This window comes from Mesoplodon bidens, assembly GCF_964165515.1.
Source record: "Mesoplodon bidens genome assembly, chromosome: 13".
Taxonomy (NCBI): domain Eukaryota; kingdom Metazoa; phylum Chordata; class Mammalia; order Artiodactyla; family Ziphiidae; genus Mesoplodon; species Mesoplodon bidens.
In genome coordinates, this window is record NC_138169.1 from 23,602,354 (window position 1) to 23,623,298 (window position 20,945).

At 37.0% G+C, this 20,945-nt stretch overlaps 1 protein-coding gene across 10 annotated transcripts in view; it reads left to right on the top strand.

Moving 5' to 3' along the window:
- The window catches only part of MTMR3 (myotubularin related protein 3), a 144,443-nt gene that overhangs the window by 62,770 nt on the left and 60,728 nt on the right, over window positions 1–20,945 (top strand). For 2 of the 10 annotated variants that reach the window (XM_081251635.1, XM_081251633.1), the window contains exon 2: window positions 9,952–10,045. The exons of the other annotated variants lie outside the window; for them this stretch is intronic. The gene's annotated coding sequence lies outside the window, so the exon portion shown is untranslated. The remainder of the gene's footprint in view (window positions 1–9,951; window positions 10,046–20,945) is intronic. 10 annotated transcript variants of the gene reach the window in all.

Sequence of the window (20,945 nt, forward strand, 5' to 3'; positions counted from 1 at the left end):
TGTCACTACAGATTAGTTTTATCTGTATTTGAAGTTCATTTAAATGGAATCGTGTAGTATTCTTCTGTAACTTGCTGTTTTGAGTCAACATAAATACTTCTGAGATTCATCCCTGTTGCTGCGAGTATCAGTAGTTCATTTATTGCTGAGTAGTATTCCATTGTAGAAATACACTACAGTTTATCTGATGACCTGTTACTGAACATTATGAGTTCTTTCTAGTTTGGGGCTATTATGAGTACAGTTGCTGTGAATATCGGTGTCCAAGTCTTTTTGTGATCATGTGTTTTCCCTTCTCTTGGGTTAATACCAAGGAGTGAAATTGTTGGGCCATAGGACAGATGTACTTTTAACTTAATAAGCAATTGCCAAACTGTCCTCCAAAGTGGTAATGTCAGTTTACATTTCCATGAGCCATGTATGAGTTCCAGATACTCAACATCTTAGCCAGCATTTGTTCTTGTCAGTCTTTTTAGTTACTTACTGGGTGTGAAAGGTTATCTTACTGTGGTGGGTTTTTTTTTTTTTTTTTTTTCGGTACGCGGGCCTCTCACTGTTGTGGCCTCTCCCGTTGCGGAGCACAGGTTCCGGACGCGCAGGCCCAGCGGCTGTGGCTCACAGGCCCAGCCGCTCCGCGGCATGTGGGATCTTCCTGGACCAGGGCACAAACCCGTGTCCCCTGCATCAGCAGGCGGACTCTCAACCACTGCACCACGAGGGAAGCCCTTATTGTGGTGTCTTCACATGCTTTTTGCTGATGACTGACAATGCACATTTTTTAATGTGTTTATTGGCCATTTGTATATCTTTTGTGGGATTTCTATTAAAATCTTTAGCCCATTGAAATTTTTTTGTTATTGATTTTTTGGGAACACTTCTTGTATTGAAATATGACAGAGTGCATGAGATGTAATTGTACAGTGTAATGAGTGATTATAAAGTGAACATTCATTTCACTACTATCCAGGTTAAGAACTAGAATACCAGCCCCCAAAAGGCTGTCCAGGTCTCTGTTTCTTCTAATGCTTATCCCTTTCCTTCCTTCTTAGAAATAACTAATCACTCTCCTGGCCTTTATGGTAATCACTGTATGGCTTTTATTTGTATTGTTACCCACATATACATTCATAAACAATAGTTTTGCCTGTCTTTGAATGGAATCGTACTGTACACATTTTCTGTCTTGCTTCTCTTGCACATTCCTATGTGTTGTGTGTTGATCTAGTTCGTTTTTATTGCTGGTATATTGTACAGATATGCTACAAACTATCCATTTTATTGTTGCTGGACAAGTGGGTTGTTTCTAGGTTTGGACTACTATGAACAATGCTGCTGTGAATATTCTTAAACATTTCTTTTGGTGCAGTATCTGCATTCTAGGGTTTATTCCTAGGAGCACAATTTCCAGGCCACAGGGTATGCATATCTTCGACTTGAATGCCATGTTGTTTTCTAAGTGGTTTATCAATTCATATTTCCATTAGTAATGAATAAGAGTTCTTGTTCCATATCCTCATCAACACTTGATATTATCAGTGTTTTCAGTTTTCAAAACCTGGGAGGTGTTTAGTAGTATCTTGTGGTTCTAATTTGAATTTCCCTGATGATTGTTTTTGAGCATCTTTGCCTATGTTTATTGGCAATTTGGATTTCCTCTGCAATTGCTTATTCAAGTCTTTCATCCATTTTTCTAGTGGATTATTTGTCTTATTTAAAAAAATACTAATTTGTAGTTCTTTGTATATTCTGGATACCTTGTTGGTTAAGTTTGGGCAAATACTTTTGTCCATTTATTTGCCTTTGTTTTCACTGTCTTTATGATCTGACTAATAGAAATTCTTAACTTTAATGTAGTCAAATTTAGTTTTTTTGCTTTATGGTTACTTTTTATGTCTTATTTTAAAAGTCTTTCCATGCCTAGAGATCATGAAAATATTTTCTTAAGCATTTTTTGAAAGCTTTATACTTTTGCCTTTCACAGTTTTGTCTATAACTCACTTGATGTTGCTTATAGTGTATGAAATAGGGGCCAATTTCATTTTTTTTCCATGTGGATATCAATTGTCCCAGCATACTTTATTGAAAGGCCAGTCCTTCCCCTACTGTTTTATATTATCTCTTTTCATAAATCAGGTGTCCATTATATGTAGATATGTTTCTTGGCTCCCTATTCTGTTCCATTGGTCTCTCCCTGTGACAGTGCCACACCATCTTTAGCTAGTATGGTCTAATCTTCATATCTGTCTTACTGAATCTTCACATCTTGATTCCTCTCCCCCTTTGAAGGGCATTTTAGCTATTCTTGAACTTTCATGATTTCAGAATCATTTTATCATCTCCTTCATAAGAAAAGAAAAGAAAAGAAAAACACCTGCTAATATTTTGATTGGGATTGTATTGTATTATCAGTTCAAATTGAGAGAACTGATAATTTACAGACTTTGTAATTTATTGTGGTGGTCTTTACTGTCTTTCAGTACCTCCTCATAATCTATCTTCATTGAATTTAGTCCTGGGTGCTTGATAGTTTTTGATGATGTTATACATACATTGTCTCTTTTCTCTAAATTTTTTTCTAACCTACAGTCTTGCTAAATCTTTGTAATCCTTTGCTTTTATATATTTCTACATCATGTTATTAGGTTTATATAATATAGAATCATTGTTTTCCTAATTTGAACATTTTATCATTATGAAAGGTTTTATTTCTAGTAATGCTTCTTGCCTTAAAGTCCTTTTTTTTTTGTATAAGTATAGCCAAACCAGTTTTTCCTTTGTTAATACTTGCTTGACATGTTTCTTCATAATCTGTTTTCCAATTTTTTTGTTTCCTTAAATTTTCAGTTGTGTGTTTCTAACAGTGTGTAGTTGGATTTTTTTTTTTTTTTCCGGCCGAGCCGAGTGGCTTGAGGGATCTTAGTTCCCCAACCAGGGATTGAACCCAGGCCACCACAGCGAAAGTGCTGAGTCCTAACCACTGGACCACCAGGGAATTCCCTTGTAGTTGGATTTTTAAATTTGGGGGCTGCTGGGACAGTACAGCTCAGTCTGTCTTCAGTTTTAGCAAGTTATTCTGGGGAAACAAGATGGTAGATTGTTTTCTTTAGGTGGTGGTAGTAAAGTGACGTTCATTGAGGAGCAAGTTCATTGTTAGGATTTTTAGCTAGTGTGACAAAGGCAGAATACTCCATTAGTAGTAGAACTGTTGAATGTTAGTCAGCTGATTAGTTATTTTTCTTTCTGATAAAACTTTATTTGCAGTAGGTCTATATAAATGCTTTATCACAGAACATAAAAATTAGCTGTAACTGCATTTTTTTAATTGCCATTTTTAATTGGTATAGTTCTGATTTAAGCTTTTCTCACTTTTGAAATGTTTACTTTTATCTCAGTTACAGTGAATGAAGTATAAATTGTCCTCATTGCTGAAATCACTGCTGTCTTTGATTTATATTAAAAGCAGATCTCACCATAAAGTAAATATAAGCTCTACATTAATTTATTTCTGGAAATGAATTAATTATTATTTAAGAAAATATTTGACTTTTAATATTCATAAATTGAATGTTTTACTTATTCTTTAAAGCTGTAATTTGAGTATAATAGTTTGATTACTTAGAGATTTTTTAATTTCTAATGTTAGTGTGAAAGAAAAAACATGGTATGGTTTATATTATGTGAAAAATTAATTCAAATGAGTATTTTTGTCAAGAAATCTATAAAACTTTAAAACTAAATTTTAGTATGCAGTGTCTAATAGTATCCTTTGTTCAGCTGATAAAAGAAACAGTAAACAGAATGATTTATATTTGAGTTAAAGTAATGCCCTAACTATGTAAAAAAAACAAAAACAACTCTGATATACATTATTCAATTATGATTTTACTAAGGAAATAAGGCTGAATGTTTGAATCACGTGATTTTGTTATCAGGACTCTGGGTTGCTGGTGATAGAAACTGAATTAGAGCTTAAATGAACGACGAGAAGGGGTGGCTTTATTGGCAGAACACTGGAGCGGCTCATATAATTGAAGAACTGTGGCGGGCAGCTTGGGGACTTTGAGGACTGGAAGTGGAGGTAGAGTGTCTCAAGTATTCTAGCTTTGCATCTCTCTGGGCATTGGTGTGGGATTCTTTCAGGTTTCTCCTGGTTCATAGCTGCACAGTCCAAAGTCTCTTCTTAGTGTCTCAGTAATATTTTTCATGGTGCCCATAGGCCAAAAAAATAACTAACAGTTCCATTTATAAAGTGGTTAGGGCCAAACATCCTAAGTATTTATTTCCTAACAATTTAATTATTTGAAAAGTTGATACATGCAATTTGAAAGAGAACGTTTTAATTTCCATATATATGCATGTTGGATACTGCACAGATTCTCAAGCCTTAGAATCAGATGAGACATTACACCTCTGTTTCCTGTTCCACACTGATTGTTACATGGTGCTTGTTTTTTATTATAGCAACTGCTAAAACTCCTGCTTCTTAAAGAAATGTCACTGAAAGGAATGTTCTGTGAGTTAATGTTGAAATTATGAATGATCTCAGATAGTCGTTTGTGTGGTCCACTAGATGTCAGTTATTGCCATTTCCCTTAAAAACTAGAAATAGTCCTGTAGGGACCCTGTGAACTTACTGTGGTAGGCCCAGGGTGACTCGGTGTACAGTGAGGGGACTGAGTCTAGTAGAAGAGAAGGATTCTCATTGGTTCCCCCTTGGTTCATGTGGTTGAGGAAATAGGCTATGACTTGGTTAACCTGGGTTACTCACCCAACTCCTATGCTTAGAAGGGCATAATATTCCATTGTATGGGTATATCAGTTTACCTATTTCCAGTTGTTTAAAAATTGTAAACAGGGTGTAAATTAACATCTTGTATATCTGTGACTATTTCTATAGCATATAGATTCTATTAAATCTCACCTAACACTTAAACTTGAAAAAAGTTTTATGGATTTGAAAACATGATTATTTGTGCTTTAAAATTATCTGGGTAATTGAGGATCAGAGACCTAAACCTAAGAGCTAAAACTATAACACTCTTAGAAGAAAATGTAGGGGAAAAATCTCATGACGTTGCATCTGGCACTGATTTCTTGGATATGACATCAAAAACACAGGCAATAGAAGAAAGAAATAGAATACACCATCAAGAGAGTGAAAGGCAACCCAAAGAATGACAGAAAATATTTGCAAGTCATGTCTGATAAAGGATTAATATCTAGATATATAAAGAACCACAATGCAACACCAAAAAACAACCCAACTAAAAATGGGCAAAGGACTTGAATAGACATTTCTTCAAACAAATTATACAGATGGCCAGTAAGCATGTGAAAAGAGGATCGGTATCACTGATCATTAGGGAACTGCAAATCAAAACCACGGGATACCACTTCACACCCATTAGGATGGCTATTGTCAAAAAGTGGAACGGTGTTGATGAGGATATGGAGAAATGAGAATCCTGGTGTATTGCTGATAGGAATGTAAAATGGTACAGCTGCTGTGGGAAACAATGTGGTGGTTCCTTAAAAAATTAAACATAGAATTACCATGTGATCCAACAATTCCATTCCTTGGGTATCTAGCCAAAAGAAGTGAAATAAGGGACTCTTAACAGATTTGTACATCAGTGTTCATAGCAGCACTATTCACAGTAGCCAAAAGGTAGCAACAACCTAAATGTCCATCAGTAGATGAATGTATAAACAAAATGTGGTACATATAGTCATCCCTCGGTATCCATGGGGGATTGGTTCCAGGACCCTGTGGTGAATAGAAAAATCCAAGGATGCTGAAATCCCTTGTATAAAATGGCATAGTATTTGGCATAGTATTTGCGTATAACATACACACATCCTCTGGTATGGTTTAAATTGCTTCTCGATTACTTGTAACACCTAATATATATAATGTAAATGCTATGTAAATACAATGTAAATGCTGTATAGTTTCTGGCAGGTGCAAATTTTTTTGCTTTTTGGAACTTCCTGGATTTTTTTCCACCTGAATATTTTTGATCTGCAGTTTGTTGAATATGCTGATGGGGAACTTGAGGATATGTAGGATCTACTGTACATACAATGAAGTATATTTGGCCTTAAAAAGGAAGTTTGGGATGATAAAGTTCTGGAAATGGATAGTGGTGGTGATTGCACAACAGTGTGATATACTTAAGGCCATTGGATTGTACACTTAAAATGGTTAAAATTGTAAATATTATATATTTTGTACCACAGTAAAAATAACCCTGAAAAAACTACCTTAAATTTGTACTTTGTTATATTTCAACTATACCTTAATAAAGCTAAACAAAATCTTGGAATAATCTAAAAAATTTGTGAAGACTTTAAAGATGATGAAACAATAAACTGCATAGTTTTGAAAGACAATTTGTTCTACAAAGTAATATTCTTATGGAGGCAGATCTGTTTAACAGAGGCAAGAAACTGATATATTTTAACTTTAAAAAAATTTATTAATTTATTTTTGGCTGCGTTGGGTCTTCGTTGCTCCGCGCGCGGGCTTTCTCTAGTTGCAGAGATCAGAGGCTACTCTTTGTTGAGGTGCACGGGCTTCTCATTGTGGTGGCTTTTCTTTGTTGTGGAGCACGGGCTCTAGGCATGCGGGCTTCAGTAGCTGTGGCTCACGGGCTCAGTAGTTGTGGCTTGCAGGCTCTAGAGCACAGGCTCAGTAGTTGTGGTGCACAGGCTTAGTTGCTCCGTGGCACGTGGGATCTTCCCGGACCAGGGCTCAAACCCATGTCCCCTGCATTGGCAGGCGGATTATTAACCACTGCACCACCAGGGAAGTGCCGATATATTTTAACTTTAGGAAAACTTTTAATTATCCCTGGTGGTACCTTCATCCATATGGGATGAGAATATGTCTTATTGCTAAATGGTGCAGAACAGATTTGGAGGGTCATATTTTAGAGGGCCATATTTATTGTTACTGGTGGTCTGCTGTCAGAAGAGAGAGAGAACAAATTTTTTTTTTTTACATAACGGGGTTAGGATTAGGCTCTCTACTTACCATATAGGGTTCTTACTAGTGATAGAGATCAAATGGGGAGTATGCTTATTAAGTTCACAGATGACTTGTAAGCTCCTTGGAGGATAGAATTAGAGTTCAGAATTATCTTGACAAGTGAGATGTTGTAAAGAATAAAGATTTTAAGGAACATGTGTCAAATAGTGTACTTTAGACAGTGGATAATAAAACACTGATGAAAATCTGTAGTTTTGTGGGAGAATGAAACTGAATAAAACCTATACTGTTCTTTGAAAAATATAGTTGAACACGTAGTAAGTGTATAAGAAATAAACATGCTCAATATTACAGGGGTTCCTTACTTGGATACTCTTTATGAGCAGTAAAGTTAGCATCAAGTTTTACTGTATTAGCGAACTTATTTAATGGAGAGGCAGTGTGGTATAGATACTTAAAATGTAAACTGTGGAGCCAGAATGCCTAGGTTTGAGTTCTGGCTTCTCCACTTAGCTGGTATAAGTTTAGGAAAGTTACTTGTTTGTGTATCTTTTTTCAACTGTAAATGGTAACAATAATGGTTACTACTTTATATGTGGGGTTAATTGAGTTAGTATACATAATACTTTTAAAACAGTGCCTGACAGAGGGAAATGCTCAATAAAAGTTAACTGTTAATAAAACAAGCTTGACAGCTGGCCACAGTTGACTCATTAATAGGAGATTATACTTGTTTCGTTTGACTGTTTTCTCTCCCTGTTCTTGCTGTTACTTAAAAAATTATTTAAAATAATTTGGACTTGTTCTTCCTGCACAGCATGCCAAATAGTATTTCCATATTTTTTGATGCTATAGAGTCAGCTATTCATGTGGATGCAGTACTATTCAGGTTCTTTGCCAATTATCAAAAAGCATTAAATGTATATGACTGAAAAATTATCTTGGCTTCAAATTGGAAGAAACTGCTTTATTTCACCTTTGTCATTTCAAGAAAGGTTGAGAAAAGGAAAGAGGAGGAGTCCAGTTTTGGGGGTAGAAGCAAAATTATTACACAAAGAATGGGACATAAAAAGGATGCTTTAGAAGTGGCTTGATCAAGGATTCCTACTTTTATATGATGGCCTCAGAGATCAAAGAGGATTAAGACCACCTCTTTCTTGCTGTCACTTTTGTATTCCATATCTTTGTTTTGAAGCAGTATTTCTAGCTTGACAGAAATGACCCTCATTTTACACAAAAGCAGCATTCTGTTAATAGCAATTCAGGACTGATATTACAGTTGTTATCAAGTTCCTGTTTGCTTCAAGAAGTTTTTACATGTTAGTGAAACTATAGTTACAATTTTCTGGTCACATATTATCTATTTTTAGTGTAATACTGAAACGTGAAAGTAGAAAGCACTCCAGTTTTCCCATGATTATGATGAGAATTATCACCTATAGTTATCTTTAATTGCTTATGAGAAAAACTTCTATGGTATCTCAAAACTCTTAAGCTTGGGTACATATCTGAAGAAAATGAAAACATTAATTTGAAAAGATATATGCACCCTAGTGTTCATAACAGCATTATTTACCATAGCCAAGATACGGAAGCAACCTAAGCACCCATCAACAGATGAATGGATAAAGATGATGTGTATATACACAATGGAATATTACATAGCCATGTAAAAGAATGAAATCTTGCCATTTGCAGCAGCATGGATAGACTTGGAGGGTATTGTGCTTAGTGAAATGTCAGTCAAATACTGTATGATGTCATTTATATGTGGAATCTAAAAAATTAAACATACTAGTGAATATAACAAAAAAGAAACAGACTCACAGATACAGAGAACAAACTAGTGGTTACTAGTGGGGAGAGGGGCAAGTTAGGGGTAGGGGACAAAGAGGGAGAAACTACTAAGCATAAAATAAGATACAAGGATATATTGTGCAAGACAGGGAATATAGCCAATATTTTATAATTATAAATGGAGTATAACCTTTAAAAATTGTGAATCACTGTGTTGTACATCTGAAACTTATATAATATTATAAATTATACCTCAGAAAACCGCTTAAGGAGAGAAATTTCATTGATCAAAACATTTTGAGTACCTCTTGAGGGAACTTGCCTCTGTGTGTTTGAGAGAGAGAGAGAGAGGAAAAAGGAGAAGGAAGGAGGAGGGTGAGAGAGTTGGGGGAGGGAGAGAAGTAGACCTAGGTAAAAGAGAATAAATGTTAAATCATGTGTACTTGCAAAAATGCAGTGAAAGTTTAGTGCTTTGGAATACTAGAGGAGCTCTAGGGATCTGGTTGGTGGAGAAAGGGCCAGTCTGGGCATAGGAAATAACATAAGCAATGGCAAGGAACTTGGAATGGACACAGAATGTCCTAGAGGGAAGAATAAGATTTTCATGTGGGGGAGATCTTGTCATTAAGAAGGAAGGTCCTCATTTTGGGGAGGTCTTGTTGAGAGGTATGTTTAGATCTTGACAACTACTACGATAGTATCCTGAGAATTGAGAATGTGTAGAGAATAATGGTTAACATTGCTTGGCTCAGTCAGTTAAGTGATTTCTTCTTGGTTAGCCTCAAATGCCTACGACTAAAATTTTTGCTTCAGCAAAATCACATTACTTTTTTTATTTTGGACTTTGAAAGTTTTTAATGAATAATGGAAACTTATACATCTTTCAATCCCAAGGGTTTATTCTGTATGAAGAAAGGCAGGTAGAAATGTTGGATTTATGGTAAGAACTAGAATATAGAGGTTTTAAATGGGAATGGGTGTGCTTGAAACATTTATTCAGTGGGTAGGTAATAGGAGGCTCTGGTTAATTTCTTGTATTGACCTAAATTATGCTTGTTTTTTAAATCTAGAAAACAGTTATTGAGCATGTTTCTTGTCCTCATCAGAATTAGTATTCATTGAACATTGATTAGAAAACTATTAATGTTATCTCCATTTTACAGATGAGAAGACCATATCACTTTGGGAAGTTCACTCAGTTTGGAGCCAAAATTCACATCCAAAACAGTCTGATTGCAGAACCTGTGCTCTTACCTAGTAAGCTATATCGTAATGCCTCTTGTTAAGCGGTAGTGGTAAGGCTCTTGGGTTCAGATGTTGAGTGGGAAAATGACCTATATAGATAATCACGGTCTAGACAGTTAGAAATGTAAATAATTATAATGACATGTAGTAAGTTATAAAACAGAGCTGTATTGAAACTGCACAGTGAACTCTGAAGGGAAAGTTTTCATGGTGAAATTAATGTTTTCAAGCCAAGTATTGAAGGATATGTTGGATTTATCCAAATGGATTAGGTGGTATGAGTAAATCAGGCAGAGGTAGTAGCAGTGACAAAAGCTCATGCATGAAAAATTTTAAAGAAGCCTCAAGTCGTTCATTCTGGACATGTATGCCATAGGGCATATCTTTTTTGAGCAGGGACGTTTTATGGAAATGTCTGTTGATAGGATCGATATGCCAGGTGATGTTTAAAGAGGAATTGACCAGAATCAGTTCTAAGTTCAGTTGTAACTGGTTATTTTGTTTCATAGGTAATAAGGTCTAAATAAATTTAATTCAGCAAATGTTTGAGAACCGGTTTGCTAGACCAGTGGTGGTGGCCCTGGTGGCATGGAATGGAAAGATGGAAATTGAGCATTTCAAAGAAAGCAGTGGGAGATGGTGTCAGATTTTGTTATTGGAAAGAGTGTCAGATGGTTTCCAGTCTTGAAGACCTAGGCTGACCAAGATTCCCAATGGAATATTAAGAAAGAAGATTTGGTGGGGGAAGGGAAGGGAGGCCAGTGATGGCTTCTGTTTGGAATATGTAGAGTTGGAGGTGCTTCATTGACAGTCCAGAGGAGATCTGCTATTCTGCTCGTGTGCCAGTAATAGCAGTCAGGATTGGGGAAGCTGTGGGAGCTCTCATGTAGTAGTAGCAGAAACCTTGAGAGAGGCTGTCATTTCTATGGGGTAGGACTGGATGTTGTTGTTTATGGCACTGCTCAGGCCTGCTTTGAATGGTTTCAGACTTTTAATGGATTGGAAAAATAGGTCTTATGAAGCAAAATGAGAGAATAAAGCAGCCCGAGGAAAGACAGGTAGCCGTTTGTCTTATGAAGGATTTGTATTAGCATATAGTGCAGTATAACCCAAATCTCTCATTAATATATTACCTACACGATTTTTTGCAGTATCTGTATACCAAATGATAATGCTTTTTTTTTTTTTTTTTTTTTTGCGGTACGCAGGCCTCTCACTGTTGTGGCCTCTCCCGCTGCGGAGCTCGGGCTCCAGACGTGCAGGCTCAGCGGCCATGGCTCACGGGCCCAGCCGCTCCACGGCATGTGGGACCTTCCCGGACCGGGGCACGAACCCACGTCCCCTGCATCGGCAGGTGGACTCTCAACCACTGCGCCACCAGGGAAGCCCGATAATGCACCTTAAAATCAAGTTTTTTTCTTTCTTGGTGATGTGTAAATTTAATAGTGTGCCTTGACTTCGGTGGCATCTCAGAGTCAATAGAATGCAGAATGTTTTTTCCAGTGCTCATTAGCATAAGTATATAGTTTTGTTTTTTAAAGGCCTTTGTGTTACATTTAAGTCCTCTTAAATATCACCAATGGTATGTATACCATACCATGGAAATAATTGAAAAAATACCTATATGTTGTAGAATATAGGTTTTAGGTTAGATGTTGAACAGTGAATCAGTAGAAAATGTAAACTCTCTTCCCAAGGTTTTTATATTTCTTTGCATTTTAGCATATGTGTGAGCATTGTGTTGTCCATTCATAGGCCTGATGTTTACCAGAGAGCTTGGGTAAATGCATTATTCCTTATTATACCTCTTTTAGACTTCAGTTTCTTTCACAAACTGTTTTCATGTTGGAAAATGCAAGAAACATGAGTGGCTCAGATTGACCTTGAAAGTGTGGTATTATTCTTAGTAGTTATGTTCACATGCTTATTGGAAACTTGAGAATTCCGGTCACTTGTCTGTGTGGATTTTTTTTTTTTTTTTTTTTTTTTGGCCGCACCGCACCACATGCAGGATCTTTGTTCCCAACCAGGGATCGAACTCCTGTCCCCTGCAGTGGAAGCTTGGAGTCCTAACCACTGGACCACCAGGGAAGTCCTAGTACTTAGGTTTTTTGATGTATAAATAATATATTTAGAATACTCAGTATGTTTAGAATAGGTTGATACTAGGCTGTATGTTTGAGCAGTTTTTCATCTTGTTTTAGAGAATATTTTACCTATATTTTTATTTATGTATTTATTTTTAAAATAAATATATTTATTTGGCTGTGTTGGGTCTTTGTTGCTGCATGTGGGCTTTTCTGTAGTTGCGGAGAGCAGGGGCGGCTACTCTTTGTTGTGGTGCATGGGCTTCTCATTGCGGTGGCTTCTCTTGTTGCGGAGCACGGGCTCTAGAGAGCAGGCTTAGCAGTTGTGGCGCACGGGCTTAGTTGCTCCGCGGCAGGTGGGATCTTCCCGGACCAGGGCTCGAACCCGTGTCCCCTGCATTGGTAGGCAGATTCTTAACCACTGCGCCACCAGGGAAGTCCCTTACCTATATTTTAATGTGCTTACTATGAATATAAGTAATTTACCCAGCATGTTTTTTAAAAAAGCTCCCGCCTCCTTCCTTTTCTGATTAATGGATTAAGCAAATTGATAGCTTAAGAATTTTTAAAATTCAAGATTTGGTTTTTGTCTTCAGTTTGAACCTATGACTTGTCTTGAGGTTTTCAGAGTGGTTAATTTAAGTGCAGTTACTTAAGGACAAAGGAGAACCCTCTTTTCTTAATAAGACTTTATTTCTTATTAGCTTAGGACTTTTGCCATCCTTTTCTTAAGTAAAGCATGTTCGTGAATTCTGCTTTCTGACTTTAGCTGAAAATTTTTTCTTCCTGTGTTTTTTTTTTTTTTTTTTTTTTGCGGACGCAGGCCTCTCACTGTTGTGGCCTCTCCCGTTGCAGAGCACAGGCTCCGGACGCGCAGGCTCAGCGGCCATGGCTCACAGGTCCAGCCGCTCCACGGCATGTGGGATCTTCCTGGACCGGGGCACGAACCCGTGTCCCCTACATCGGCAGGCGGAGTCTCAACCACTGCGTCACCAGGGAAGCCCCCTTGTGTATATTTTGATGGCAGTTACATGTTTCCCTCTGTTAACATGAGATAAATATTACTAGTTTAAAAAGGTGGGTCTCTTTCTGGGGATCTGTTGAATTATATTGGTCTTAAAAGGATTCTTAAGAAGATGGTCTGGTTCTGGTCAAGACGATTTCTGGTCTTTTGGCTACCTAATAATTGAGAATTGAGGAGATTATTGGGTTTTTATTGGCTTGTTTTCAAAAATATGAGTAGCCCCCTACCTAATTGCCAGAATATAAATTTTAACTAGGCTAGCAGGAAGAAGAGTGGATTCTTTTTCTTGCACGTATAGCCTCTACTATTGGAATTTTGTTCCTCTTTTCTGAATGTACGTATTGGCTAGTTGGAGTTGGACAGTTTATAATTGAGATGACAGCAGTTAAAAATTTAAATCCGTTTCTTCTCTTCATTGTTAAGTTTTATGCTTAAAGGATGGATTTGGGGCTTCCCCGGTGGCGCAATGGTTGAGAGTCCGCCTGCCGATGCAGGGGACACAGGTTCGTGCCCCGGTCCGGGAAGATCCCACATGCCGCGGAGCGGCTGGGCCCGTGAGCCATGGCTGCTGAGCCTGCTCGTCCGGAGCCTGTGCTCCGCAACGGGAGAGGCCACAACAGTGAGAGGCCCGCGTACTGCAAAAAAAAAAAAAAAAAAGGATGGATTTGCATTTTCATTTAGCTTTCTGGTCCTTGTCCATTTTGATGCCAGTTACTCTGCATAAAACTAAGTGGAGTGAACCAGAATTTTTCTGAAGAATCTGTTTACAGATGGGTAGAGAAACATTAACATTCCTATATATTATTTAAAAACTGATAAGCAGTATGCAGATTAGCTAGGTTTGGGATACTGATAGCTATTTTTTCAGTGTAGTTTAATTCCAAATTTTTCCTAGAATTGGTATTGAATATCCCAAGTACCTAGGCATAATAGGAAAACCATGTCATTTATACATGGGCATACTTCTGACTTCCTATGGTAAGTAGACCTTCAAACTAAGTTGCTTGTCTTTCTAGAAAAGAAACCTCTTTCAGCAGTGAGGGCGGAGGGTTGGTGTAAAAAGGGTGGGGTTTAGAGAGTCTGTTTTTGCCACTCTAGGGCAGGGTGCAGAAGCAAAGCATATTAGAATAAGCACTGTAAATTTGCAGATTTCAAAATGACATTGGTATATTGAATTTTGCATAATTTTTTAGTTGTCTTTAACAAAAATAAGTTTTTGGTCTTTGCTACCTCACTGATTTCTTTTTCTGAGTACATAAGACATAGGAGCTCATAATTTAAGCCTTATTAAAAAACCTTTTGAGGAACCTATTGTAAAACTGCTCGTCTTCATAGGGATTGGTCATTTAAGTGTTTTGTCCAAGAAAATGTAGTTATAATTTTACTCTTCAAACAGTAGGAGGCAGGGACAGAGTGCAGTCTGATGTTGAGATAATCGTGATTTTTTAAGAGGGGCAGAAGTCATTACAGGATTATAATTAGGAAAATTTAAGTTTCCATGAAGAGGTATGCACCTCATGATTAGGAATCTTTCTTTTTTTAAAAATAGAACATTTGACCTATGCATTGCCCATGAGAACTTTGATTTGTGACAGTGTAGGGGAGAAAGGAGGGGGAAACAAAATTACTTCTTTCCTCTTCATCAGAGGTTAACTGAGAGCTAGTGGCAGGACATTAATGAGCATACAAAAATTTACCTTCTCTTAATTTCCCAACAGTAGACCTTGGAATTAGTCAAAGAAGCAAAAGTCAGGAAACGTTTTTCCAACACTGGGGCTAGTCTTTCTTATCTTTCCATAGCAGTTATAAATATTGAACTACCTCTGGCACTTAGATGAAATGATCCTGCTTGGCTTTTAATTTAATTAATTTCTAGTGCTTTGAATGCCTGGATTTTCTATCTCGATAACCAAGACTTAAGTATTTGGTTTCTGTTAAGAGTTTTTTTTCTTAGGAGATAGGGAACATTTCTTCATTTACCATGGTGAATCTAAATGCCGCCTTATAAAATTAGATTTAAAATCCTTAATTTCAGTAGTAAAATGATACCTGCCTTGTGACTTTTCATGGAGGATATAGAGTCAGAAAATAACGTTGCAAATTACTCATAGAAATTCCTTATAATCCTATTAATGATTTAATATATCTGAGTTAGTAGTATGAAGTGAATGTTTTCTTTTTTTTTTAAATAAATAGTATTTATTTATTTATTTGGTTGTACCAGGTCTTAGTTGTGGCTTGCTGGCTCCTTAGTTGCAGCACATGGGCTCCTTAGTTGTGACAGGCGGGCTCCTTAGTTGGGGCATGTGAACTCTTTGTTGTGGCATGCACGTGGGATCTAGTTCCCTGACCAGGGATTGAACCCAGGCCCCTGGCTTTGGGAGTGTGGAGTCTTATCCACTGCGCCAGTAGGGAAGTCCCGTGAATGTTTTCTTTATAGAAGTGATTATAAGGAGCAAGTCAACACATTAAAAAAAACCTTTTTTGAAATTATTTTTACCCTTTTTAGCAGATTGTATTATATCTTCGGTTTTAATCCTTTCTGGTCACCACCAGAAAATGTCTTCACTAAGACATCATGTATGACTTATGCTCCCCGCCCCCCTTTTGTATAGGATTAAGTTTAAAAGGGAAACACTTGTAAAATAAGTGATTTTAAAAGGTACAAATCAAAGTTGATAAAGTTGGTTTGATCACAGCTGATCTTTCTGAGAACATGGTCAGGGCTTCCTTTTGCCCACTTGAGATGTGAAAAGCAAAAAGGTGCATCTGAAGTACAGTCAGATCTTAATGTCTAAAAATGCTAGAGCACAATTTCTTTGCTTTTGACTTCTCACATTTTTGGGTCCCATTTGGAAAAGCAGCTATCAGTATTTCAGCCACTTAAATGAAGACAAATGATCTTAAGTATTGATCGCTAACCAACTGTTTGAAATTCTGTCTATTGCAGATACTCCTTTGAGGAATGTATTCAGAACTTCTCCCACATGAAAACAAAACAAAACAAAAAAAACTCCTCATAGAATGAACCACACTCTGTACCACTAATGTAGTCACAGAATTATTCAGGATTGATCTTCGGTCATTATCTATTGAAACAGAATTTTACTTGTTAGAGTGAACATTATCATTAATGTTGCTGGTTCAAGAGACTTATTGCTAGTAAAAGGCTCTTTGATACAGAAATTTGATTATAACATGGAGTTCATCTGACCGTTTCTGACAACTTACTGGATTTTTGTTTTTCAAGAAGATGGTTGTTTTTTGCTTAGGAAATGATAATATTTTAGCTGCTTATCTGTGTCCTGCAGCTGGCAGAGGAATGCAGTACTCTGACCATGAATTTGCTTCTGGATCCCTGAAAACACACAGAACTTACTTAGTGTTTTCAAAAGAGGTAGAAAAAACATGTGGCATCTTTTTAAAAGTTTTTTTTTTTTTTTTAAGTAAATTACCTTGTTTGGAAAACTCACTGAGTTTTCCAGGACACTGACTCAATTTTGTATTTAGTTTCTTTCTACTTTTTTTTTTTTGAAACATGGTTCTAATAAGTAGGAGGGGAAAGTCCAACTGAGAGCATTCAGCCATACTTTTTATTTTATTTTTTAACATCTTTATTGGAGTATAATTGCTTTACAATGGTGTGTTTCTGCTTTATAACAAAGTGAATCAGCTATACAGCCATACTTTTTGAACTGTCTCTCGGTTTTTATTTTCATTTATAGTTGACTTCAGCAGCAAAAGTTTAGAAAACTTGAGGTTTGGTCTACTGTACAGGGAGTAAGACCAAACCACAGTAGTTTTACTCAGTTGCTAAATGCTTGGGTTTTGAGTAATACTAGTGATTAAATCATCTCCCACCATGGAATAATCTCCCCAACATGCCATAGAATCCTAGTTTGGGAAGGTCATATCATCCATCAGATATCCGAAAAGTTACTAGGCATAAATGAGGAAACACTAAGGGAAAAACTTGCCCAAAGTCGTAGCAGTTGTAAAGTCACTTCTTAAAATTTAACATCTCTGAATTACTTTATGACCTCCACACTCAAGTTTTGCTGTCAGTGTTTCTTACTATGCAGTGCATGTGCAAGAAAAGCCATTTCTTTCACGTACAGTGAAAATAAAAGATTCCTTTCTTAAAGTTTTGAACCCTCAGTCATTCCAGTATTTGAAAGTGAGACAGGGCTGTAAAAAAAATACTTCATAGGGTGGAATAGGGAGTGTGGGAGGGAGACGCAAGAGGGAGGGGATATGGGAATATATGTATATGTATAGCGGATTAGCTTTGTTATAAAGCAGAAACTAACACACCATTGTAAAGCAATTATACCCCAATAAAGATGTTAAAAACAAACAAACAAAAACTCCATTGTTCTTTTGAAGTTAAAATGTACCCTAGGCAAAAAAGTGCTGCTTTAACCACCCTTCTCCACCCTGGACAACGCCCCCCCCCCACACACACACACATTTTTAGGAGGCCTGGCCTAAGTCTCTTAAGTTTTTCCTTGTGAATTTGGTTTGACCTAATTAGTTTTTGTAGTTTGGATTCACTTATTATATAAATGGCCCAAATTGGTGTGCCTCTTTGTTGAAGCTGATCTAGTAGGTGGCATACACATGATAACAAACTATTCCATGTAGGTGTCCATTCCTTATTAGCCTTCTCAGGGCCTCCATGCCCTTCCTCTTAATCAGTATCTCATTGTCTTCCAGTAAGACATTGACTATGCTTTGCAGATGCACAGTAATATCTAGTATTTTAGTATTTAATAATCAAGTATGTTTTTATTCTCTTTAGGGTTTCCTCTTGAAATAGATAAAATTCTATCCATAGTATAATACATGATTGTAAAAAAATTTACCTTTTTTGGATAACTGCAAATTCTTTTTTTTTCTTTTAACACTACCCCCCAGATGGAACTTAAGGGTGACCATAGTTAACCTTTGCCCCACACTGCTGCCCTGGCTGGCTGTTCATTAGTGTTTTATGTGTTTAAGAATCCCATGTTATTAGACACTTTAGGTAATTGCTTAGATTTAACGTAACCACTTTACATTCTACCTCTTCAAATATATGACTGTTCAAGGTCACCCAAACATAACTGTTCCTACTCGGAGGTGTACATAACTGGTATCACAGGGTATCATCTGGCTTCATGAGAAGGTAGCTTGTGGCACCAAAGAGCTTCTTTCAGACTTACTTCTACGTGGCCTTTAACTGGCAAATAGTCCTAAGAGGCATGGGCAGTTTTTAAAATTTTGTTGGCAGTGTTTCACAATGGCATACTTGTTTCCAACTAAGTAGATGTTTGGTTGTGGTTAAGAGGAGTCATTGCTGGCATTGAAGCAGACCTGCCTGAACCTTTTTGTTGAATCTTCTGTTGTTTGGTCTATGTCTTGGAGCTTTACACCTGTGGAAACTATACAGAAACACTTTTGTATTAATGGACTTATATCTTTTTTTACTTTTTTTTTTTTTTTTTTTTTTTTTTTTGGCGGTACGCGGGCCTCTCACTGTTGTGGCCTCTCCCGTTGCGGAGCACAGGCTCCGGACGCGCAGGCTCAGCGGCCATGGCTCACGGGCCCAGCCGCTCCACGGCATGTGGGATCTTCCCGGACCGGGGCACGAACCCGTGTCCCCTGCATTGGCAGGCGGACTCCCAACCACTGCGCCACCAGGGAAGCCCCTGGACTTATATCTTTGACAGAATAAATTACCAAGTAATTTCTAAAACATGTCAGATGATCCTTGTAGTAGATGTAGTGATTTCTTTGAAGTAAATGTAACACCATCAATTCATTCTTACCCCTAGACTTAACCTGTCTCTTGAATTTAATCCCATTTCACCCCTAATTACTGGCTGGACATAATCTACTTGGGAGACCACCTTTAAAGTCAGTGTATCATATCTCGTGTTGCTTCCTTGGAATCTACCCTTCATTTCTTAACAATACCATTCTTTTTCTACTCACCACAGGCCTTAGAATTTTGCAGTTATCTTTGACAACTTGCTCTGCCCCCTTTTTTCCATTCCTAATCAACTACCAAGCTCAGGCAATTAATGCTTTCACTCATTTTGGTGTCTTCTTCTGCATTTTTACTATGGTTGAGATACTGGGCCCTTAGCAGTTCATATCTGCACTACTAGTCTAGGAACATCCTAAGTGACTTTTCCCCTCCAAACCATCCTACTTGCTGCTTTTTAATACCACCATTTTCATGTTGTTATTCTCCTGCTCATAAAGCGTTTGGTTTAGTGCCATCAAATGAAATCTAGATTCCTTAGCCTGGCATTCAAGGCCCACAGTGTGTCCTATCTTTTTAGTCTTATTTTCCTGAACATGATTGGTATTCTGACCTATTCTTTATTTCTCAAAAATGTGCTTTCTTCCCACTGTGGTATTAATAGTCATCCTTACTTGGCTTCCATCCCCTCTTTCTCTTTATTTAAATTCCACCTAATCTGTAGGACTCAAGTTGAAGTTCTCTACCTCCTGTGAAGCTTCCCTGGGGTTGTCTCTCCTCTGAACTCTGAGTACTTGCATGTCATTGGACAGTTAACCATGTAGTACTCTGATACTTCTTGGGTTACAGTGAACTATGTCTCATCATTTTTTGCATTTAATACCTAAGTGGAATGTGCCTTCATATATTGTTTTATCTGGTTCTTCTTTTAACAGCTAAGGACAAAGAGACCCAGTATCTGTTCTTTTTAACAAATGTTTTCTTATTATCCTAAATAAAATTCATAGATGATATAATGTACCTACAGCCATAGTTTTAAAAAAATCAACAATAACCTTACTATAGTATAAAGGAAAAATGAAAAAAATTTGTAACTTGTATTTCAGTTTTCAAATACTCAGCAAAAATTATACTCTAGAAAGAAAAGTTCTTACAGATTTAAAACCCCTGAACTTTCCTGCTGTACTGTGTTGTACCTCCTTAAACAACTTAACAGGACCAATCTTGATACTAACACGATTTGTATCTGAAGTTGCAAGTTATGAATAGCCTTAGTTCCTTTCCCATACAGCATGTGGTCAATACAGCCCAGCCTGTATTAAACTAAAATTAAATTTTACAAAATTTAAATTAAAAGTTACTGGGAGACAAAAATACTACTTGTAAAATGGTTAAAACACTTTATTATTACATATTTAGCCTCCTCTTATATGGTTCTTACTTGTTTAAAAAATGGTTCCAGAGGTTATGGCAATAATGTGATATGTTGACTGACTTTTAAATTTTAGGACTTTGATATTTTGTACAGTCTTGTTCATATATGTGACTTTATGTCACATAAACAGCTCAAAAGGATGAGTTGCCTGCAAATTCTGAGAGAAGTCTTTACAAAGGAATCAGGTTGATAAGGTCTTTTATCTCTAAAGGTCAGATTGTTGCCTGGTTGTGACAAGAATTCTTTGTGTTTAGACTATACTCCTGCCTCTCTGATTTTTTTCTTACATAAAAAAGACCCCTTGATAGAAGCCAATTATGTGTACAAATTAAACTACCAAGTCCAAACCTAGATCTCCTGTGATCTTCTTAGTTGTTTAAAGTATTTGTTCCTTTAGTGGCAAAGGTTTACCTGAGAAGCCATCAGAAATGATGCTAGATTGATAGAGAAAAACTCTTAAAGAGGAGTATTTATAGGTTCTTGGAAAGTTCTATCTGTGCAGTTCTGTAGTTTCTAAAAGCGTGCTAAGGCCTGACTTGGCCCGTTTTGCACAATTAAACATTCTAAAACCTGTGGTTGACTAAATAGTTTACATTGTAACAATTTAAAAAATAATG